The 23991-nt window shown below is 41.6% G+C and overlaps 1 protein-coding gene and 1 long non-coding RNA gene across 6 annotated transcripts in view; one reads left to right on the top strand and one right to left on the bottom strand.

Annotated features, from left to right (window-relative positions):
* LOC134156676 (uncharacterized) overlaps positions 1 to 8995 on the bottom strand; it is a 52332-nt gene extending 43337 nt beyond the window's left edge. The window contains exon 1 of one of the 2 annotated variants that reach the window (XR_009962017.1): positions 8860 to 8995. This is a non-coding gene — a long non-coding RNA (uncharacterized LOC134156676). The remainder of the gene's footprint in view (positions 1 to 8859) is intronic. The other variant, XR_009962018.1, reaches the window with a different exon arrangement.
* ZNF536 (zinc finger protein 536) overlaps positions 7991 to 23991 on the top strand; it is a 349390-nt gene continuing 333389 nt past the window's right edge. For 2 of the 4 annotated variants that reach the window (XM_062604932.1, XM_062604935.1), the window contains exon 1: positions 9037 to 9171. The gene's annotated coding sequence lies outside the window, so the exon portion shown is untranslated. Of the gene's footprint in view, positions 8552 to 9036; positions 9172 to 23991 lie in introns of those variants that run through there. The other 2 variants (XM_062604933.1, XM_062604934.1) reach the window with 2 other exon arrangements.

Genomic DNA, 23991 nt, shown 5'->3' on the forward strand with positions numbered 1-23991 from the left:
TTTTGCCCAGTGGGCCATATTGTGGAAACGAATTACTGTAGTGCAATGCTTGCAAAACCCAGACTGCAGAAGTAATGTAAGCCTGTTTGTACAAAGACATACCTCAAACCTATATTGCTGCTCGTATATCGGCTAGTGCAAGCAGGCATAGAGGAGGTAAAAGGGTATAGCACATTTTAAAACGCCTGTGAGCTTGGTTGGAAACACATTGTTAGGCATATTTTGATGCCTAAAAAGACATAACAAGTCCTATTCACACCTCTGTGCAATTTGCACAGTCTTTGAGCTTCACTGATTTTGCTTGGTGTATCATTTTGCTTTTGAGGATTTGCTGCTTCTAGCTTAAATTACTGTAGAAACAGAAAAAAAAACACTCGCATTATTTACAAATGCAGTCTGGCTGTGTGGGCTTAGAAGCACCAGGCAATCTATCTTTATGGGGATGGCAGGATGCCCCATGCAGTGGCTCCCGTTCTTTGTGAATTAAGATCTATCCTATCTCAGCCATTTCTTCCTTGTTAGTGCTATAGGCAATGCTGGCTTGGCATGGCTCCAGGAAGCGGGAAGCTCTGGCTCCTCACCCACCTCTGCAGCTGTTAGCACATCTGTAGGATTTCAGAATGACAAGTCCTGGCTAAAGAGGTGTAAAACAACATGGCCATACATGCTCATGCCTTGTGATCCTTGAGGGCTCTTCCAGTTTGTACATTATATCTTAAAACGATGCTCTTAAATAGCATCACTTGATGCTTAAATCCAACATAAAGATGAAATGGAATAAGAAAAAAAAGAAACCCTTAAGATGTTGTTGGAAAATGGACAGGTTGTTTGAGTTCTCCAGGCCTTTCATATAATTCCTAACAAACTTGAAAATGTGGAGCCTTGTTCTGATAATTTGTTATTGCTAATTTGTAGGATGTAAGAATACCTGAGTTTTTGCTTTCATCCCTTTCACTTCCCACCTTTTCTTTCATTACTTACTTTTCAAGTTTCAAGTTTCATAGGATTATAGACTCCTAGAATGGTTTGGTTTGGAAGGGACCTTAAAGCTCATCCAGCTCATCCCCAGCGACAGACAGGGACAACTTCCACTAGACCAGGTTGCTCAAAAAACGCATATAACCTGGCCTGCTTCCACCCTGTTCACACTTTTTCTCTTCTGTGGAGTAAATATACGTAGCTAGAGGGACTGGTGAATGCTCAACAGAAAGCATGGTCCTTTCTCAGCTGTTCTGGTAGAGGAAGTTTTCAACCATCTGAAGGCAACTCCTACATTTTGGTGTTACTTCTCACTTGTTTAAGTGAAATGATTTACCTTCAAATTTCTCTGATTAAGTATAACTTCTTTCCAGAAAACAAGACTCAAATTTCGGATATAAAATTAATTATTATCTGGGAAAAAAACCCCACCTTTTTGGTTAGGTGAGAAAATTGCAAATAAATATCCAAAGCCTTAAAGCCCTTTAAGTGCCACAGAAAGAAAGGAAATTATAACCACCAGTGGTGGTGTTCTTTGACATCACCTTTGATATTGTCAAATGCATGTGGAACTTTCTACTTTAACCATTTCAAGTACTAGCTTTTAGGAGATCAGTTTTGCATTTGGTCAAGAAATCCTTAAAATTCTGTTTAAAATAATGTAAGCAAAAATAATTCTACTCTTTGCCTCCCTCTGCTGGCTGTGCAGACAGAGTTAATTAGCTGCATGTTGTGGGACCCTCTCATTCTAAGCTTGCATTTTGGTTACGGCAGTCTTCAGTTCAAGGTTAGATAGAAATAGGTGGGGAAATAGCAGCATAGGAGCAGAATTACAGAAGCAGAGGAAATTCTGAAAAAAAAGACAAATCTTTATTTTTGAGGCTTTAAATTATTAGAAACATGTTTGTTATTAAAGAAGGTCCATTTAACCTCTCCTGAACTCATATTCTGGACTGGTTTAGGTGACGATAGGGGAGTTGTACACATTTTCTCTGAAGAAAGGCCAGGTGCTGAGGTATAGGAACAATATTTTGGCAGGAAAATGGCAAATCAAATCCAACTGTCCAAGAGGGCTGGATATGAGCAGGGCTGAACAAATCTTTGTGTGTACACACATCATTCAGATGCTTTGCATTACACAGAGAGCTCTCCACTTCATCAGTTTTCAGGTGTTCTGCTCTGCACTGGTGTCAGTCTGTATTGATGTATATTCTTCACACACATATCACAGCAGGCGCAGTCCTTTGTCCTGATCCCAGAGCCTCCAGAGCTCCCCAGCGATGTTGCCTAAATCACTTTCAAGTGTCCAGTCTTCTGGGAGGATGTGAGATAGTCCTCTCTGTTTTATTAGCTGGCTCAGAAAGCAACCCCGCAAGAAAATCTGAGGTGTGGTGCACTGCCAATGGGAGAGCATGGTCCCTATGCTCCATGCCAGCGAGCTGAAGCTGAAAGTGATGCTGCACTGTCACTGGAGCCTCCCCAAAGGCAAAGCTGGGGGACAGAGCAGGCAGAGCAGTGCCTCCCTCTGGGAAGTTACTTTTTCATGCTCTCAGACACCAGGTTTAGTACATTTTTTTGGTCCTGTGCCAGTGTATCTGAACATCCAGAGCAACCCTTTCAAGGGGCAGGTGTAATGGTAAAGCTCGTGGCCAAGAGGGCAAAATGATCTAGAGAGAGAGGAGTGTGTTTTTCATTAAAGCTTGTTAGGGGAAAAGAATAAAAAATGGAGATAGAACTATTTTTTGAATTGATAAAAACAACTCTTGGAGGCAAAGCAACAACACTGAATCTCCATTCCATCTTTTCCAGGCATCTGTACCACACCATCCTTGTTCGGGTTGCACTGAACTTCATGTATCCCCAAGTCCCGTCTTAGCCACTCTTCCCTGCCCTTCCAATGCCTGAATGGGGGACCCCCCTGTGGCTTGGTGTGCCCAGCCAGGGTAGAATAGGAGATCCATTACAGCAATTGGTTGGTAATATCGGTGTTCATCAATAAGGAAAAGCAGCCTGAGCACTGGGGTGAGCTACAGGGTTATAATCATCAGAAGCCTGAGGACTGCCGTGATCTTTGGGACCAGGATGGAAATAAATGGGAGAAGTTTAAGGAAAATGGTGAAAAGTGAATTTGTTAGGTTAGTTGAGTAAGAAGAAATGCATATCCAAAATTATTCCTGAATCTTATTTCAGAGGTAAGATCTCACCATCTCTTCTAAATAGCTCCTCAAGTGCTCTGACAGCCTGAGAATAGGTTATATGTGAATTTGCTCCAGGAGCTAGGTCAGTGATAATGCACTTTAAAGTTGAAGTTCAGCTATTATTTTGGATATTTTTCTCAGCACTCTCTCCTCTTGGTCAATCATATTTCCTACTGATTACAGCTGGGGAAGCAGACCTACTATACCAAGCCCACATAAATTTAAATGTTAAAGTTTAACTCCTGGAGTGACAGTTGTCTCCTGATCTTCTATACTGTGTTTGTTCTGGGGCTGCAGCTTTCACTCCTGCTCTTTCAGAGGGCAGCTGAGCCCCTGTTGTGCTGAATGGGAGATGGTGACAGAAGAATGTCCTGCATGGGGTTATAAAAGCTGTGTCTTTATTCTGGAAGCAGAATTTGCTCGATTCCACTAGGTGGATCTACTGAGAACATTGTTCACTACTTAATGTAAAAAAAGTCTTTCGTTCTGTGGAAAAAAAAAAAAAAGGAACCTTTCCTTTCTTACCCCTTTACTCAACATCTTATGTTCTATAGAAACAAAAAAAGAGATCATTTTTATCCATAGAAAGCTCTAAAGCCATGTACTAGTCTGTCAGTCAGTACTTTGAAGGACTTCTTCTCTTCATTAAGGTCCTTTCCAACCCTAACTATTCTATGATTCTATGATTCCAGTTTTGCAAAGGAAAAGGGTCAGCAGTGCTGGTACTGTGAGAGGGGGGTGCACCTCCACAATAGACTGGCTTTAGATGCTGCTTCCATAGCACACCTTCCTGCTGTCCATTCTGTGCTTTCTTTTGGATCCTTCCTTGGTGGCTGTTTTGATGAACTGGTGCAACGACTTCATCACAAAAACTGACCAGAGTAGACTCCTGGCCTTAGTATATGCATTCAGTTGACCCATGCAAGTTGTTTGAGATGTCAGGCTCAATGACAGTTGACTGCAATTGAGGATGCAGATTTATCTCCCCAGAAAAAAAACAAACCAACACCTTTTTTGTTTTACAAATTCTGATTACCACTGAATCCCTGTGATGATGGTACATACAGTTTTTGCTGATCAGGTCTATTAAGAGATACTTACTTTGGCCATGGCCCTGGGAAACAGACAGCTTGTTCTCCAATGGGTTCTGCCTCTGGTCTGTTTTGAAAGCTGAGATCTCCAAGTCCTTTTTCTAGGAAGCTTTCTTACACAGTCTGTATGACTGAGAAAACTTCCATCCACCTTGTCAGTTTGCTGGGGTTCTGCCCAGGAAACCCTCATGTTTGTAACAGGCATTTTGGAAGGGGTTTCCCTTTTTCCTGTGAAAGTGTTTTATTTATGTCTTCTTGAACTGTGCTTCAGCGACTTCCTTGCTGGATGACTTGTGTTTTCACTGGCTCAGACTGCCATGCAGATCGCACCACCTGTTCCAGAGTTTGCTGAAACATTTACTGCAAGTTTTCTGAAATTGCTTATTTGAAGCCCCTGCGATCAGATGATTCCTTTTATGTGCTTTTCCTCATCAATAGACCTGACATTCTGCTCTTCCTCGGGAAAGAGACCCCCTCTTAAAGGGATGAAGCTTTCAGTGAGCTTCTGCAGCCTTTGTTAAAAGAGTCCACTTTGTTAAAAGAATGCCCAGTTGCTTATCATCTCTCTTTAGGAAGGAAATGCTGATCACACTTTTTAAGAACAAAGGCAAGATTATTCCTCAGTCCTCCCTCATAAAGCAAACCACTTATGAATATTTAAATATATAAAACAAAACTTTCTCCCTCTCCTTTTTCCCCCACTTGCCCCCATGTAAATTGCTGTATGACCACCTGTCTTTTGCTACTTTTCTGTGTAAAGCCTAGTAAAATAATCCTCCAGCCTGGGCTTTTCATTGGGCTCATCAAACTTGTGAGATTTGGGATTTTCTTTCCTCTTATTTATGTCTGCCCGAAATGAGATCTTCCAAAAGTCTGTCATCCTACAGAAGCAGAAATCACAGGGAAAGGTAACATTGCCTGTCCAAAGAATTCAGCTCTCATTTCTTTCAACCTACTTTTTGAGGTTTGACAAGTCTGCAGCTGATAGCTTCCACTCCCTGAGAAGGTGCCCACTGCTCTCTAAGGCAATGAGAGAACCTTCAGAGTAGGGCAAACCAGATACATTTCTTCTGCTCTCTCCTCTCTTTTCTATTCTTTTTGCCTAGTTTTAAAGAAGCAGCATATTCCTGCCTATTCATGGAGGAGGTGCAGGAGGGAATAGTCAACTAAAGAAGCTGGAGAAGTAGCTGGGGATGGTTGAGAAAACATGGAGGCTTTGAAGAGAAAAGACCTTTATCTGGGTGCAAGAGGAGGAGAAACGAACAGAAGTGAAAAGATGGGAAGGAGCAGAAAGGAATACTGAAGGGAACTACAAAACGCTGACGGTGTCTGGGAACATCAGGAATTCTAAAAGATGTTGGAGCAAAGGCTCTCTGAACTCATGCCTGAGGTCTCCTGTATCCCATCTAATGAGTACACATTGCTTAGGTGCTGGAGCCTGTCACTGAGTCAGTTACGTTTGGCTCTTGTCTTTAGGATGTACTTAGCTCATGGTCCAGCATTATCACTCTGCAGTCCACTCTGGAAAGGCTCAGCCATTCCAGACCAAATAATCATGCCTATGAGACCGTGGGGAAAAAAAAGTGAGTTTTGTTAACAGTCTTGTTAACAGCATCCTCCTCTGACAGCACCAGTGCCTGTCCATAGTATCCCACTCTTCCAGATTTTAAGAAGTCTTTGGTTGACATTTTCTTCCTGTAGAGTTGAGTTGATCCATCCAGATAACCCTCCAACTAACTGTGAAAAAAGATAGAACAGATTGGACATTCACCAGTGGTGGACCACAACTCTGTCCTCAGTTTAGCAAGGGTTTAGAACTTAATCCCAGTTTCCTGGGAGATAGTTCTTAATCTCTCTTCACTTTAAAGTTTCTGGAGGGAAATTCCTGTTCTCTCCAGACCAGAAAAAGGAGAAGAAATACTTCAATTCTGGCAAGGATCTGGGTCAAAACCCTCATGTTCACGCTTTGTTTTCACTCTATTCGTTGTCTTTAAATAAGCATCATGCACTTACACCAGAGGAACAGGAAATCCCAGTTAGATGTCCAAATCTCCTTTGCTGTTGGTTGTTGTTTCACCTTTCTCCAGTCGATATCTTTATCTTTGCCTCAGGAAGAAGAGCCATGAGGTTTTCCTGAACTCTGGCTATCCTGTAACTCTTTCAGCAGTGCTCTGCAGTCTCCTGTCCTCCAGCAATTATAGGTGCTGGATTTGGCCTCTGCCTCTGAAGCACCGTTGCCTCCTGCACGGTTTATATTTGAAGCCCCATGTATGGAAATCCAAAGGTGAAATCTGATATTGAAAAAGAAAGGTATAGCTCATTCTTCTATAAGGCTGCTAATAATGTTCAGCCTTGACAGGGTTAAAAGGCAACATCCATTTCCCCATTATCTTGTTTAAAAAGTGCCTTTTTTAAAGTCCATATGGCGACTTCCTTTCGACCTGCTTTCCCATCCTCGTCTCTTTGTCAGGGCTGTCACTTATAAAGAATCACTTGACTTACAATAACAAGTTCAAAAGAAGACAGAATATAATCAGTTGATCCACGAAGAATTGAAATAAAGAACACCCCCACTGCTCCAGTTATCATTCCCATAGAGATAGTGATATTATTGATGTGATTGCTATGCTAATTTCTATAGAAAAAAACTTGTATTTTGGAATTTGTTCAAAGAAAATTTCAGACACATCAAATTGGAAAATGTAGAGTGAATTCCTAAACTTTTTCCTATAGGCATGGGAATCTTTTTTCTCCTTCAAAAAAAAAGAAAAAAAAAAAGAATAGCTCTGAACAACTATTTATAAACTTCACTTTGAAAAATCAATTGGAAAAATCTTGCTAATTTTTGAGTTGTTGCAGAAAGTTAATTCACTGCAGTTCCAGGAACAAAAAAAAACACCCAGAAGTCCTGTGGGTCCTATGGTACCTTTTGGGTTATTACTATCACCCCCACAACCTGCAGAAGTGGGATTGGACCACAGAGCCCAGAAACAGAGACTAGGGATTATAAAAGATGGGCACATTTAAGTCCAGTGTTTAGGAAGAGCTAATTAATCTATCCCACTTCCCCTGCAATTCCATAGTCCCTCTGGGAATTGCACAAACATAAACTTTTTTTTTCTTCTTCTTCTTCTTTTTCTTTTTTCTTTTTTTTTTTTTTTTCTCCATCGGACTTCTATTTTAACTGGAAGGTTTCAGCGTGTGATGTTATGCTTTTTATGTAGTAAACTGATTTAAAATGTATGCCAGTTATCTTCAGGGAACTCATTTCAGTCAAGATGAAACTAGTCTTACCTGAATCAATGTTTTAAGTGTCCCTGTGGCTCGGCATTTTGAATAATCAATCTGTCTCCATCGTTTCTTAATCATGCGCATCACAGTCTTTTTTATTTGTCAACCCTTTCGGATTCTGGCTTTTTGTTATTAACATGCCCCTAATGTCACATGCAAGCCTTTTCTTTAAAACAAGCTGCTCATTGGTGTATTTTGATACTTTTTATTATTACTAAATCTTTTTTTCCCATAATTACACCACAATCATTATATAATCCCATAACAAAGACTCTATTGAGGCACCATGCTTTTGTCAACTATGGGACACAGAATCCATAATTGCATTATTCAGCTTCTCCCCCCCTTCCCCCCCCCCCCACCCGCCCGCTCCTGCTTTGTAGAAACACAACCTATTTCACCAGTCACATTTGCACCTTGTTTGCTCGGTTATATATTATTTACTAAATCGTTGCCCTGCGGATAAACCTTGTAAAGTTGCTTTAAAAAAGTTATTTGTTTGATAATTAAGTCCTGAAAACCCATCGTTTAATGATTATTCCGAACCCATAAGGCAGAGAACCTCCATGACGTTTTTCCCTAAGTTTAATTACCGTATGCTAATTTCCTTGCCTACTACGTGATTAATTAAAATCATATTTTCATAATCATTTGGCACTAGTATTGTTTTAGAATTATCATGATCCCCTAAATAGTGTATGTAAATAAAGTCGGCTCTAATGGAAAGAATCAAAATGCAACGCTGAGGACCTTTATGTGTTTGTGTGCATGCGATTGGCAACATAACTGGCTTATTTACATTAAATACGCCACAAGGTTACAGTGCAGATCAACGTCACTTTATCGCTGATTACTTCTCTTAAACGCCGGAGCGGTGACTGATGCTCCGGTCCCCCGGCCGCCGCCGCTTCTCCGGGAGTTTTTTCCTGCCCCCCCCCACCCCCACCCCCCCGTTTTTTCGGAGGAGCAGACTTTGCATACTTTCGGGAGCAGGTAAGAAGGGCGCTTTGTGGAGCGCGGGGGGCTGCGCGGGGGTTGCGCGGGGGCTGCGCGGGCTCCTCAGGGGTGTTTACACGGGCTCAAGGTCACGACCAAGCTGCGCCGGGTTAAATGGTTTCTTAGTTGCGAGACGGGGAGGGGAAAAAAATGGACGATCACAGCCCATTCTTTGTAGATTATTATATCAAGGGTTGAGCTTTTGGCTCATCAAAGCTAAATGCCGCAAGACCTATCTAGTTGCTGTGAATTATGCCAAGACGACAATGGAGTGCTTTTTTAATGGTACAATGCATTTCACCTACCAGATAGGGGGAGTCCACGCTGAGAGACGGGGATGTCTTGTGATGTTGGGCGATCGGTATCAATGAAGGGGGTTATTCTGCAAAGAGGCAGATTAAAATAAAGCGCTCTGTGCTCGGGATGTGCGGGAAGCAGTTGGGAGGGCTGCCCGGGGCGGGCGGCCGCGGCAGCCCCGCGCCGCACTTTTCCCCCTCCGCACCAGAAAATGATCAAGTCAATCATGTGGACATGCTTCATTATTCATTGAACACAATCTTTTACAACGCTCCGTTTACGTGCAGGAGTTTCTTCTACGCTTTGCTTTAAATTTTAAGGTAAGAAAGACAAAGGTAAAAAGGGGGGTTTTGAGGAGCCGGGAGCCGTCAAAGAGGGTCCAAAGTCAGTCCGGAGTCTTTTAGGGGGGTTTATTTCTTTTTAATCATCGCAACGGGGCCTGCGTTTTCCACCGTGATTAAAAAAATACAGTATAATTAAATATCCATAGCAGTGACGTTTGCAAGCAGGGCTGTCAGGGGAGAAGCAGAAAATAATGAAAGGAGCGGAGAAGCCATTGAATGGCGCTGTAGAACTTAGCCTGGAGAAAAACCGGCGCTTTCCCTCCTTCTCGCTCGGTTCTTTTATAAACCGTTACTTTACAAAAAAAGGAGCGGGCGCGCGGGCGAGGAGAGGCGGCGGCGGCAGCGGTGGCAGCGGCGGGGCAGGTTCTGCCCGCCCGGGGGGCCCGGCCCGCACCCACCCTGCCCGCAACTTGCCCACAAACTTTTTGTTTTTAAGCGTTGCTGCGGAGCAAACTTTGCCGAAGTGACTTTAACCCACCCCATCCCCCCCATCCCATCCCATCCCACCCCATCCCATCTCATCCCATCCCATCCCTCCTTCCTTAGGATCCAGGCTAATCGCGGTGTAATTTATAAACTCCCCCCCCCCCTTTCTTTTTTTTAATTTTTTTTTTTTTTTTAAATCAAAGTTAGCTGATGCATACCATGTGTCAAACTTGTGAGATTCAAGTGCCTAAGAGACCTGCCATTTTGTGCTCTAATCGACCTCTTATGAATAGGAGCCGTACATAATGCTGCGAGGAGCGTTGTGACATTCAAGTAGGCACTAAATGTCAGGCCAGGTCTCAGCCCTTCGCGGGGGGAGCGGGAGGCACCTGCCAGCGCCGCCGGGGCTTTGTCAACGACCGCAGAAAGTAACAGGTTAGGGAGGAAACTTAAACGGCAATCCCGGGGGTGATGGTGGTGGGGGGGATCATCACCTCCCGGCGGCGCGGAGGGCCGCGGGGCTGCGCGGAGCGGCGGGGGGGGGGAGAACCGAGATTACGGGAGGGGGGTGTGAGGGTTGGAAGGAGAGATTCTTTGATGCTGTGTAGGAAAGAATCCAGATTTTAATGCGCCCATCTGTTGCAGTTTTGCAAATAATTACTATAAGGGAGGGGTTGGGGGGGGGGCGGGAGAGAGAGAGAGAGCGCGGTGCCGCTTGTGAACTTTAACGCAAAATAAAAGGTCGCGAAGATTTATGCTTCCCCCCCTCCCTTTTTTTTTTTCTTTTTTTTTTTGTTGGTTTTTATTATTTTTCCCCCGGAGGCTCGCCCTGGCTCCATCCGAAAAGTTAGTTGCGGCCGTCCTCCACCTTGGCGGCGCGGCCAGGACCACGTTCCGCCTGCGCGGAACCCCCTGCGGGTCTCGGGTGAGGGTGCCCGGGGAGGGTCCGCAGCCTGCGCGGCCGCGGGCATTGTTCCTTGGGGCGTGCGGTGAATGGGGCCGTGCCCGGTACCGCGCCGAGGCGGCGGCGGTGCGCGAAGCGGTGCGGTACGGAGCGGGGCAGGGGCGGGTAGGGCTGCCTGCGGCGGGAGCGCTGCGCGGGGCTGTGCGGGGCTGTGCACCCCCTTGCCCCCCCCCCCCCCCCCCGTGCAGTTTAAACTGAATCCAACAGGGGCCGTGTTTGCTGAGCTGATGTGGCCGGTGGATACAGATAGTAGCGGCGAGCCGCCCCGCTTCTGGGGAAAAAGACTATTTTAAGTGTCATAATTAAGTTTAGAAGCCTTGTTTGGGCTCATTCACTGCTCGAAATAAAAAAGACTGGCTGCTTTTAGACCCTTTATGAAGGGCTTGGCTAAGCGCCTCTGCACGTTCGCTTGGAGAAGAATGTTTTCTTTTCTAGTTTAATATTAGAAACTATATTTTTACTTGTTTAAACCGGATTTGATTATTCCTGTGGAGATTTTGTTCTTACCCCCCCCCCCCCCCCCCCCATCACTCCAATCTTTGTTCATTGTTCATTGACTGTGGAAGGCTGCTTAAATGTACGGAGAGAAGGGGGAGGCCCCCTTGCTGGTTTGATGTTGAAATAGTAAACCTGAATGGGGAGGGTGGCTGGAAAAGTGGACATTGCAGCTTTAATTAACTTCAAGATGGTTCAGCGAGGACCAGAGCGTAGTAGTGACGTTGCTTCATAAATCTGTCCAGTACAGTGCGTTGCATTGAACTATTACAGTATCACCGTCATATTGAATATTCACTACCTATCCGGCAGATTTGCATAATTGGATCTTTTTTAAATGAAACTTGTTTGCAAAAAAAACCAAACAAACCCAAAAAACACCAAAAGCCCAAGTGAAAACTGCGGCGATCTGCATGATTGTAAAGGGTTCAAACATATCCGAAAAGTAAGTGACCTGCATAAGAACATCAATAGGTTAAGTGCAAATAAGATGAGAAGTGCTTCTGAAAGCTGTACATTCCCTACGTGGTCTCTTGGGTTATTTCTCAATAGCGGGATTTTTTTGTAGCCTCAGGGATTTTAGGTTTTCTGTCTGCTTTCATAACTTTTTCCCTCACAGTTCTGATACAAGGTGAGGCTTTTGTAGTGTGCTTGGGTACCTGTACTGATATTTTTTAACAGAAATAGACGAACAGTTTGTAATTCGTGCTGCTTGAGTTGTGTAATTACAGCTGCTGTGGAAGGGAAATGTGTATTGCTGCTGTGTTTCTGATTCTCGAATAGATCATCACTAAATACTTCAGAATATTCAAAGGCTCTGTGTGTGTGTGTTTGTGTTTGCTTGAAAATCGACCTGGTTAACTGAGCTGTTACTTCTTAAATCCTAGAGGCAACTAGTTTTTTAATGCGTGTGTCCCCCCCGTTTGACGGGGGATGAAGATGACTGAAGTAATTAAAAATGCCAGGCATTTTTAGAGTGAATTTGTAGGTTGTATGTAAAAGCCACCCCCTCCTAACGGAGTGGCTGCCTTACGACCGGGCAGGTTTAGAAGTATTTTGTGAAATCAGATGGTGGCATTTGGGATGCTAAGAGGACGAAGTTGCGGAGCGCGGGGGGGGGGGGGGGGGCTGTTGGCGTTGCCTCCTGGGGAACGGGAGCCGTGGTCTATGGGAATGGGAAGGGGAGCTACGGTCCATGGGAATGGGAAGGGGTGCCGCATCCATGGGAAGGAAGGAGAGCGGCGGCTGGTGGGGCCAGAGGCACAGGAGGTCCGTGTGCGGCCCAAGGCTCCCCCCGCGCTGAAGGCTGCCTTAGTTATGATGTCATGCTGATAGGGGAGAGCAAATGTCTCCTGATTCTACCATTAACCGCCTGGCTGATTTGCCTGATAATGATAGCATTGACGTCCTGCTCCTTGACAAATGCAAGCCCTGCGAACCCTATGAATTAACTTTTTTCCCATAGAGCAGAGCTAGCTGGCTTTACGACTCATGAATGTAGGAACACCTCGTTGACAGATTACTTTGAACCTTCTTGTTTCTGCAACAAAACCTCTTCCCTAAATACCCCTTCTGCCGGGCTGTGAGGAGAGCCCTGCACAGTTTGGGCCTGAGCTGCAGAGCTGCTGAGTACTCACCTCTTCCACTGACTTCCAATGGAGTTGTGGGTGCTCAGCAGCTTTGCAGATCAGTCCCCGTGTTCAGTCAGCAGCTGATACACTTTTATCTGTTGCTTGCTTGCTGCTTTTTTTTTTATTTTATTTTTGGACAGCAAAAGAGGGATCTATGATTTCTGGTCATTATAAAAATATTTGTAAATAGCTTGAGTTGTTGTCCTACTCTGCTCTGTTTTCCCCTCTGATATCTTTGTTGTTTTGGTTTTTTTTTTAATTTCATTTTTAATTCATCTTCTAGTGGATGTGCTGTTAATCTTCTGAAGAAAAGAATCACAAATGAGGTGTTTAAAGTTTTCAGAATGTTGTAGAAAGAAAAGGTCTCCAGTTCGGTAACAAGTGCCTGGAGAATCGATTGCTGTTTCAGAACGTGCACTAGAAGAGCCTTGGTACAGTTGCTAACCCTGCGACTGGGTGCACTTTCTCATATCTGCACTGGCTTCAGAGTTTGCTTGTGACTTTGAATTTCTATCACTGCAGGTAAATGAGATTTAATATGATTTTTTTTTTTTTTGAAGTGCCAGTGGCTTAATCTTTGTTTTCATTTGCTGTTCAAACGATGACAATTAACAACTGCAACTGTAAAAAAAAGGTTAGTCTCTCTATTACATTTGCAGGCAATGTGTCTAAAATATTTGCATGCTAAAGCTGTGTTTTGCAAATGAGTTCCTGAAGATAACAAGTTGCTATGATGGAAATACTGTATTAAACCACTTTTAATAAATTGACTATGACTTTATCAATTGAAAAGAAAAAGGAATTGTTCTGTGGGTTTTTCAACTTTGGAACGTATTTCAGCTTTAATGCTCAGCAAGTTGTCTTGCACTAGCTTCACTGTATACTTTTGCATAATGAAGAGGCTGATTGTCACATTTCTGCCTATGCTGGGGCCAATAACCCAACCCAGTCATTATCAGAAGAGAGTAGCCCGTGAGTTGCAACTTCAGTACCACTGTTTTGCGTGCAGCAATGAAGACAGTGCTGAGATCAGAAACTGTGATCTCCAGCACAGAAAGCTGACACATGGGGTTGTTTATCCACCATGGGAGCCTTAGGTGACCAAAGAGATTTGCATTAGAACAGCCGGAGAAAATCCACTAGTCCATTAATGTGAGCTGCGCTTGTTCCCTGGGAAGCACAAGTTTCATCAAGTGTAGGAAAATCAGTAGAAGTAATTTTTCCAAATGTTGATTTTTTGCTTAAAGTTGACTTTGAATTGCACAGGTGTTTGTAGAGTGCTTTGACTTCAAGGAAAAAAAAAGGGACTAAAAAAGTGCACGGATTTTTATGAACTTAGAAAGGAAAACCACAAATATATTTATTTTTCTGGCTTGAATAAGGACAATTAAAGCTTTATACTGTCTTCTGGTTTAGTATATTTTAATAAAATTTGTAAATAAATTTAAAGTTTAATCTCTGAATTTCTCTCAGATACCTGAATACATGTACATCGGCTCTTCAAAATGCTGAAAGCAGTACTGTCTTGAAAAGCCATTTTTCTGTCCTCTCGTTCAAAACTTACATTTTCAGAGGTACAAGCAATTTGGGTTCAGGGGAGGAGAACATATATGAAAAAATAAAATACATATTCTTTCTTTAATAGAAACATGAATAAACTTATTTCTGGCAACTGTAGATGGAAATCCAAATTTCTTCAGTGAAGACTCTCCAGGCACAGATGTTTGCAGAAGAGGGAAACGGGATGAGCTACGGAAAGAAAATATGTACAAGGAAAATAATTCTGAGATGCTTAATTGGATGATCATAGGGTTATTGTACAGACGGGCAGTTCTAGCTTCCAGTTGTGAGGCCGAATAAGGAGTATGAACTTTTTATGGTCAAGCCACTGATCAGAATCTGAACTTGGATAAAAACAAGTGAAAACTGTAACCATCTGATGGATATTTGTTGCTTAACGTGAAATAACTGAGTAGAGTCTGTCTAGATCTGAGTGGATCACAGTAACTGCTGTGACATTTTCACTCCTACTGTCAGGTTAAGCAGTGAAGCCAAGCACTGCATGAGGGATTTGAAGCATCTTTTCAGAGGTAGCAGAGATCCAGATCAGGAAAGAAATAGGGTAGCAAGGGGGGATGTGGGTTGCCTTTGCTCAACTGCACCAATGCACCACACGCTCAACTGCACAACTGCACCACACGCTCCCAGAAGGAAGATTCTTCCAGTATCATGAATTTGGTACTTTTCCCTTATATTTAAATTTGGTGTTGGTTTCAGGTGTGTCTTTCTAGATAACCAGATGCATCAAAAAAAGCAAAAGAACTATAGAGGAGTAATTATAATTAGCCTAGTTGTCTGTGTTTCTTAAAATTTGTAAGATGGGGCCTTGAAAGTATTTTGAAGTTGCTATTTTTTTACAGGTCTTAATCTAAATATTTCATGTGAGATTGTTTTCTAAAGAGATGGGTTAATCAGGTCGAGTTGAAGTATATTAAAGACAAACAATTTTGTTATAATCTAACCGTCCTTTAAACACAGATGAAAAAAAAGCTGAATTAGCCACAATAGCCTTTCCCCATTGCACTGCAGTATTTGAAACATGTACAACCAAAAGCAAAATTAGGTAGTTCCTTACAAGTATATGTGATGTTATGAAGAAAGTAATGCCGCCTATCATGGTAGGACATTAACAGAGTTCTGCAGATAGCCTGGCCTGAAAATAGCAATGGTGGCTTCAGCAGCGCTCTCAGTGTGGGACAAGCAACAGATCTAGCTTCTTCAAACCAGCTGTTCAGTTTTGATGTGTTAAACTGTCCAGCTGTGGGCATCTCAGACTTCTAGAGGGAGCTGATGCTTGCTGGGAGTGTGGAAGTCAGTGAAAATCAGGTTGGGGTTATCCCAAGTGGTCTGCTTGTAGTGCCAGGGAAAGGGTGAGTGGGAAAGCTTTTGTTGGGCAGAAGCAAGAGGTACTGAGGAAAAAGGAGGGTAAGGAGGATATGAGCTGACTTTCACCTTGTAACCTGTGTAGGAGTACAGGGGAGGTTGACTGCAGTGGGCTGTCGGGATGTCCTAAGAGCATTCCTTGCCATCAGCCTCAAATGGGAATCATGGTGCAAAGGCGTAAATGGCAGTCCTGACTCTTACATAAATTTGTTTCATCCTTAATGCTAATTTCACTGCAGTTTCTTTTCTGTTTTGTTCTAGTTTGGTTTTGCTTGTTTTCTTGTTTTGTTTTGTTTTGTTTTTTTTTTTTTTGTTTGGTTTGGTTTAGTTTGGTTTGGTTTTGGGTTTTTGTCTTTGTTCTTTCTTAACTGTGATAAGTCCTGTTACAAACTTTCCTCCTTTTTTATGTCTTTAGGATATTCTGCCGCAGTTGCTGTGGTTCTTTGTGAGGAGGATGGGAGCCCTGTCGAGCTCTTCAGTGCTACAAAGGGGTTACTATCAAGCACTACAACCTACTCAGTCACAACGACTATGTGTGTTGCTTCCTCTGTAGTCCTGGCCCCTGCTGATCTGGGAATTAGCCCCAGTAACCCATGTGATAGAAGCAGGTTGCCAGGTTTGCCTTACATTTATTTTTCTAAATGGTAGCATATTGTATTAATGTTGTTTTATTTCACTTTCATAAGTTAGTCTCCATAGATTTCTGCAGACATTATTACCATCAATCTTGTCATTGGAATATCAATGGTAGATAGAGATAGATATAAATAGATCCCTTTAATCTAAAATTTAGAAAAGCATGGGTAAATAGGAAACTCAGGCAGAATTACTTCATGCAAAGGACAATAAACATATGGAAAAAATTACCAGCAAGGAAAGAATAAATGAGTTCAAGGGAAGCCTAGGTTTTTTTCTGGAGAAAGAGCATGTGAGAGTTAGGGTGAAGAAAGCACGGAGGTGTAAAGTCAGGTTTCTATTAACAAAGGCTAACATGGTGGGCTGGATGTTCCTTCCTTAATATTTCTCGATAGCTCTGTATGGATGGGTTACATTTTGGTTTTGTGTGTGTTTAACATTGGCTCTCTAGGTCTACATGTGATTTTTCTCATGGGTCCACAGAAATACTAAAGCATAGGGCAATGCAACATCTTGGTTTTGATACCAGTTTTACTGAAGGGAGTGCTGTGACAGTGAAGGTTTGATTGAGTGAATTTGGGAGAATATTCCCTTCTCCAGTGTTAGTTTGTAATTGACAGGAGAAGCAGAAGCTGCCTTGTATTCTAGTGCTTGAGTGGCCAAGGATTTTTGATAGGTGTTTACCCTGGTTCAACCATATCTATCGGTGCTGGCACAGGTCTGAAAAAACTCTACATCTGGACACTCTCTCTTTCCCTTTTTCTCTCTTTCTCTCTTTCTTTCTCTCTCTCTTTCTTTATCTCTTTCTCTCTTTCTCTCTCCTTATTTACGTATTTTTCTTTTTATTTTCATTTCTCAAGGGTTTGCATGAACATTTTCGTGCAAACCTCTTAAGTTTTTTGAATGTTGAGGTTCTACTTAATGTTGTCAAGCAGTTTTGAAACTTCTGCTACAAGTAGTTTTTCATCAAACCTTTGTTTTGTCCAGATGTATCCCATGCTTTTTGATGAAAATGATGGGTCTCTCTTTTCAGAGGAAGGTACATGGAATTTAGTGAAATTTTGGTTGATTTTGATATGATTTCTAGGGTCCAATTCTGCTCTTCTTATTTCAGTTGGGGTATGACTGAGTCAGTAGGTACAAGTACCCTTCCATACCAGGTGAGTTATCTGATTCCTAGTTTCATCTGCAACTACAGTTTGTAAGCTCAGTGCAAAGCCTGATGCTCTCAAAAAGAGATCCTGATTAAACTTTTTCATGTTTCAGTATTTCAATTACAAAAAGAAATCCAACCTTTTGAGTTTCAAAAATGCAAAGGTTACAGGCTACCCAAAACTGAAATATATAATAAAGTGTTTATTACCTTTTAAGGTATCTGTTCTTCACTGATTCTTTGAGATTTTGCCATAAGAATATAATTGCTCTTAGGGCTAATAAAATAACTAATAGAAGATAACCCAGCATCTTTATTGGTGCCATAATACTAGCTAACAAAACTCTCCTGCTCTAACTAATCCCTTCTTTGGATTTTACCATAAAATTGCCTCTAAAATGTTTCAGTTATTTTAAATATTCTGGATTGTGTTAAAGAACAAATGCTTAAGCATCTTTCCTTTGTTTGACTACAGGAAGCCATACGGATGTGTATGTGATAAATTAACATACTGTTAGGTAAATGAGCAGTAGGAAATCCACAACCACTTCTGGATTAGAATTTCAATTTATTGCTTGTTTTGATAGTGTCTTTGGCATGCTAGGTGCTTTCCAAATATAGAAGTATAGTTTCTGGCCAGAACTAGCTGCAATTTTCTTACTGCAGTTGAAAAATGCCAGTTCATTAGTTCACATCAACATTGCTGCATCTTTGAAGCATTTCTCAGGTCCACAATTGAATTTCTGCTCAAAATGAAAGAGTTGCATCTCTGCACTTCATTATGGACTGGTGATTATGAAATGCACCTGGGTCACTGGAGAGCTGAGTTCAGATCCTTCCTCTGGTAACTGATTTGAATCAGCGTCTTCAAATAAGTTTCTTACATTCCAGGTTAGCCTAATAACCACACTTTGGCTCCTCCAGGGTAAACATTTTTAAGTTCCTGCTTAAGGCTGTTCCAATTTAAATAATAATTGAATTGTTCAGTGAGTGAGAAGAGAACTGACTCTTGTCTTGGGCACTCAAGTGTGGTGTGAGAGTCTGGGTCCAAATTTGATTCTGTTGTAGAGTCCTGTACTCTTTGCTCCCGAGTATGACATGGTGAGAGCATTCATGTTCTTAATGTTGCCTTGCCTGCTTTCCCTTTTGAAAAGTTGCAAAAGGTGTTGAATTAGTCCCAGTGGGGAGCAAGAGAAAATTCTGAAATCTTTATATCTGTGGCATGGGAAAACTGTTTCTTACTCAAACTGTCACTTTTCTCATAAAATTCACAATCCAATTATTGTGAAAGTCAGTTGGTGATGTGGTGCATGTGACGATCCAAAGAATTTTCATCTCAAAATGGAGTTTTGTTGCCATTATTTTGTTCAGTGGATTATCTGTTTGAACAAAACTGATTAACTGATTCCTGCAGCTCCCTGAGCATTGGGTGTTTAGCTGTAGGTGGTGCAGTGGGTGCAGGGTTAGTCCCATCTACTGCAGGAGCCTGGGACCAGGTTATAGCACAGAGCTCGAGGATGACATTCTATCTGGTAGTACTGTGAGGTGGAGAGAAATGCCCTGTGAATGCCAGAAAATGCTTTAGAGATGCAGGGGTTGCTGTGCTGTTAGTGTTCCTTCCCCCATGAAAAGTCACATGAGATGTAAAAGACCTATGGAACTGGCAGGAGTTCCTAAACAGGAGAGGAAAAAAGTCTTAGTCTGTAGAAGGGGGATCCACAAATGGAGGAAGCCCTTCTTTGCTTAGAGATACAAATACTCATTTCGATAGCTTCTGTCTTCTCTGTCTTTCATTCTTAACTTCTCTGGCAGCACAATTCTGGCAGATCCCATGCTGTATTGGTTGGTTCCCCTTCTGGCGGCTCTGCAGTGATGGTGGATGGGAGCCAAGGGAATAAATATAGCTCCGAGTTCCAGTAGTAACCCCCTGCCAGACTTCCACCCAGAAACCTGGGAGGTCACAAGGGGAGAGGGAATGGGTGATGCAGAGTTTGGGCAGGCTCAGCTTGGAGTCCTCCAGCAGGGAGGGGGTTTCTGTGTTGCCTGAGGACGGGTAAAGGTGCAGCAGGAACCCACTGTTGCCTTCATTTCCATGCAGAACTGAAGAGATCTGTAGTTATATTTTAAAAGCAATTACCATTGGCTGTGCAGTTTCCATGTGAGTTTATTAAATGTGAACATTTTTTTATACATAAAAATAACTTCACCATTTTGTTATTTCCTTTTACGTATTTCACTCCGGTTGGAAAAATTAAATCAATCTAGTCAGCTTTTCATCAGTTTCTCTTTGGCTGTAGTGCAGTTGCACAATGCTGCAGTGCTTGGCTAGCAAAAATGTTTACAACGAAAAATTGTTTTAAATGGCATTAAAAAAGAAATCATGGAAACATTTTTATTGGTCTTCAGTTTTTGTGTAACTTTGATTTTTTACAAGACCTAAACTAGAACAGTGGTGCTTCTGTAACTTGATCTTAAATTTATGTTTTTTTTTTAATATTTGCATTTAAGGCATAGACAAGATACCTCTACTGTTCTCTGTCATACAGTACAAAAAGTGCTAGTCTGAATATTTCTTAGGAGCTGAATATTTCTTAGCAGCTTCTCAAAGTCCATAAAAAGTATGAGCACCTTGTAGTTGAGACTCAAAGTTTTGAAGTAGGGGAAAGTTGTTTGAGGTCAGACCTTTTAACCTATGCATAAATACCTGTTGCAGTTGTGTTAAACGGTCTTAATCATTCAGAACTGGTCTGAGCTGATCTCTGATCTATCAATGATGTGAGATTTTTCCTACAGCTGAGGTGGATTTGAGGATATGTCTCCAGCCCTTATATACCTTTACTGCTACTGGCACCCATAAAAATTTTGCACATAAAGAATTTATAAAATCAGATCCTTAGTAGGTTAACTGTAGTAGAATTCTAGAAGTAAAATATTGCCTGAAAATGAAATTATTTTTGGTAAAGCTCTTTGTGATGAGTGTTGAGTTAGTTTGCATTTTCATTTATTTTGCTTTATAGTGTAAGTGACAAATGGCTGTTCTAGGGATAGCCTCAATTTGTGGCTGTGCTGGTGTGGCTGTTGATGCTGCTTTGTGAATACGTGGACTCAGGCAATCTGAGGGGGCACTGCACCTCTCTACGGGCTCTCTGCCACTAATAATGGGGGCTTTTTGGTACCTTTTGAAAATGTAAAGCCTTTTTCATAAGGAGTCATGAATTTCAGAGGGCCCAAGCTTGCAAATACTTTTCTAGTGTTTTTATGCTCAACATTCACCACTGAGTTCACTAATTGAAGACCTTCATGAATGTTGTAATGACCAGGTCAGTAATTCAGTATTTTGTTTTCAGGTGTCAGCAGTTCAGTCAAATTTAGGTTGCTTCTGGCTAAAGTCATCACCACACAACTAAAACAAAAATAAATACTGCTTTATGGGTATGATGTCCCAGCCTTTTTCAAACACCAACTGTTGATTGGCTACTTCACACTTTATGATACTAACTTATTGACTTCACACATTAACCTTTTACTAACCAAACACAAATTTTGCAGGGAGTTCATGGCCACCATTAAGTTAGATGTAACTTGCATTTGAGGAGATGATGTCTGTTGTGGAAAGAAACAAATTATCATGCAGACTTTTTTTCTATAACATTGGGAAAGGTATTACGATTTATGATTTGCATTTTTAATAAAACCAGCTGGATTTGGAAACTTTACACAGGTATAGTCTGTAATGTAACACAACGTTCATTCCTCTGCTTTGTAGTTGTTATGAAGATCTAAAGTAGAGTTGATGCTTCTGTAAAAATGGTCTGGCTAGTCCATATTCCTCAATGGCATGACATTTGTTCATGTACCTCTTTCAGAAGATATTGATGTTTTTTAATCAGACCGGGACTATTTTTCTCTGGTTATGCTTTGCTTCGTCGAGATTTTCTGTTGGGAGATTGGGCTTTTGAAGAAGTGTTTCATATATTTGAGTCAAATAAAATACTGCCTGTCAGAGTGAAAGGCCCGCTTCTTTTATATGTTGTTCCTTTATAAATACAGATTTACAAATAAGTCCTCAGACAATTTTTACTGTTGCTTGTTATGGCACATCATATATCTTTTACAAATTATACTTTTATTCTTGGTTTAATTATATTTATTCTAGAGCAAATGTTTTATTATTTAAAAGAAATCATGGTACAATTTTATGGGTTCTGATAATGAAAATACCCTTGAATAACTTGTTACTTTTTTTTTTTTACACGCCAGTAATCTTTCCACCTTTTTCTCTGCTGCTGGTGGTGGAGCTGAACAAAACAGAGAAAATCAAAGAAAAGTTAAAAGAGAAGTGCTGGCTTTCAGCATGCTTCCAGCTACATCTGTGTGTACCAGAGCAGGATCTCTTGGTTCTGGGTGTCCCTGTGGGTTGCCACAGTGCTAGGGAAACATGTCAGGAGAAACAAAGTTGGCAGATGAAGTGGGGAGAAGCATTGCACGTGGCTTTTCAGGCTGGATTTGAAGACAACTTTTCCTCCTTTCATAATCTATTATACAAAATAGGAAATTGGTTAAAAAATAAAGGGGTGCAGCAATCTCTTGAACTCTTTTCCTCTCTTAGGATGTGTGTGATTTTGTACTGATTTGTTTAGAAAGCGTCATCTGTATAAATGGAAGTTGGCCTCATTAAACCAAACATTCTGCGGGGCTTGAAAGTCATTTGTACCTTTTTCTGGGTCCTAGGTGTTTCACAGCCATCTACTTGCAGAGTGTAAAATTTAGTCCCCCCCCAGTTACTTACATTTAGGATTTGCTCTTTATTGAGTTCATTATTTACTACTAGGACAGCTTTTATATGTTGAGTGGGGATCATTTATTTCTATAGAAGTAAGAGGACTTAACAGCAGTGCACGATCAATATGCAAAATCCTACTAAGATAATTTGTATTTAAATGTGAACAACGTTAATTCTAAACAATCTTCAGCCCTTATTTAGTCCAATCATCGCTGGACATCTAGGTGTAGAAGGCCCTTCTGACTTATTAGTTTATTACCAACAACATTGCCAACACTTAAACCCTTCGATTAGGTAACCCAGGTACCTATTATTCTATTAGGGCTTGCTGCTCTTCGATTGAAGGCCGTACTGAAACACCTATTGCCTGGGCACAGGCACCCCAGCCTTTTATGAGGAGGTGTATGCAGAGTCTGAAAGTGTACAAGGAGAATGTAAATAATAATTATGGGATAATACTTCAGTATTTTCTAGGATGCTTGCATGTCTGTCTCATAACTGCATGATATGAAGGTACCTATAGAAGGAATAAATACGCTTGTCTTTGAGAAACTGGTGCGGTAAGAATAAGAAAACTTTCCAACAGTCTCATCTTTCTATTATGTTCAGTACTTTCTTTTCTGTAGTTTACTTGCTTAATTTTTCCAGGGCAAGCTGTATGTTAACAAAAGTTTCTGTAGCTTTTAGTAGTTCTTAAGTGTCTGGGGGAAGGATTGTATGTTCCTTCAGCTGTGAATAATCTGTGCTCTTTATCTTTTGTTTCATGGGTCTTCTTTTAGATTTTATAAACATGACGTCCACATGCATGTAAAGAATGTCAGTTAAAGCTGTTCAGTGCAAAAGGTGACTGGTACAGTGCTGTGACTCCTGACTCCACCTATACCACTTCAGTTGAACTTACGCTATGCATTTCTGGAGTAGCATTTGATCTTGAATTAGTGGAAGCAGTGGTACTGAAACCTGCGCTTAGTTGTTTTTCTAAAATTGAATGTCAAGTGTTACAGGGTGTACCTAAGTCTGTGATGAATTGGGTCCTCTGAAGTTAGAAGCCAAAGCAGTGGAAATTTCTGGTTGCAGTTCTGTTAGTTTTAGAGATAGGTTTGAAAACCTGCAAAAAGCCATGCTTTTTCTTCTTTTCTTTTTTTTTTTTTCTTTAAACCTCTGTTGCTTCCATCAATAATCAATATGATTTCAAATGTCATGTGTGGACTCATAGCTGGCTTTTAAATTGGCTGGAAAAGTAGTTCTTTTAAAAACGTGGATCAAAGGAAGACTTACTTTTTCATACTTCAGAATAGCTGTGGTCTTCACTCACATTTAGAAAAATGTATTAAATATAAACAAATACAGTGTTCATGTACAGATTAATTAAGCTCAGAACCTTGCTCCTTTGTGAAGCTCTTCTCATTTTCTTGTTCCTTCCACCAAGACTTGTCTGGTGCTGTTCCACCATCTCCTTTTTGTATCAAAACTGCTTCAGACACCTGAAGTGACAGGCCATTGCTATGGCCACTTCTGGCTCTGATGCTAACAAATATGAATGCATGTAGCTAGTACATAGGACTTAGTACAGGACTTAGGAAGGAGCTGGAGTACTAGGGCTCACTCCCATGTTGGTAAGGTGGAACATCAGGGGCAGTTAGGGGCTGTGGACCATGTAAGGTCCAACTTGGAGGCCCAGGTGAGGAAGAGGAAGGTGGAGAATGGGTGGGAGAAAAGTCTATTTTTGTATCCTAGGAGAGTGCTATCCTCTATGCATTCAGAT

Source organism: Pezoporus occidentalis, unplaced genomic scaffold (assembly GCF_034315485.1).
Source record: "Pezoporus occidentalis ecotype Australia unplaced genomic scaffold, CSIRO_AGI_Poc_V1 ctg89, whole genome shotgun sequence".
NCBI classification, from domain to species: Eukaryota; Metazoa; Chordata; class Aves; order Psittaciformes; family Psittacidae; genus Pezoporus; species Pezoporus occidentalis.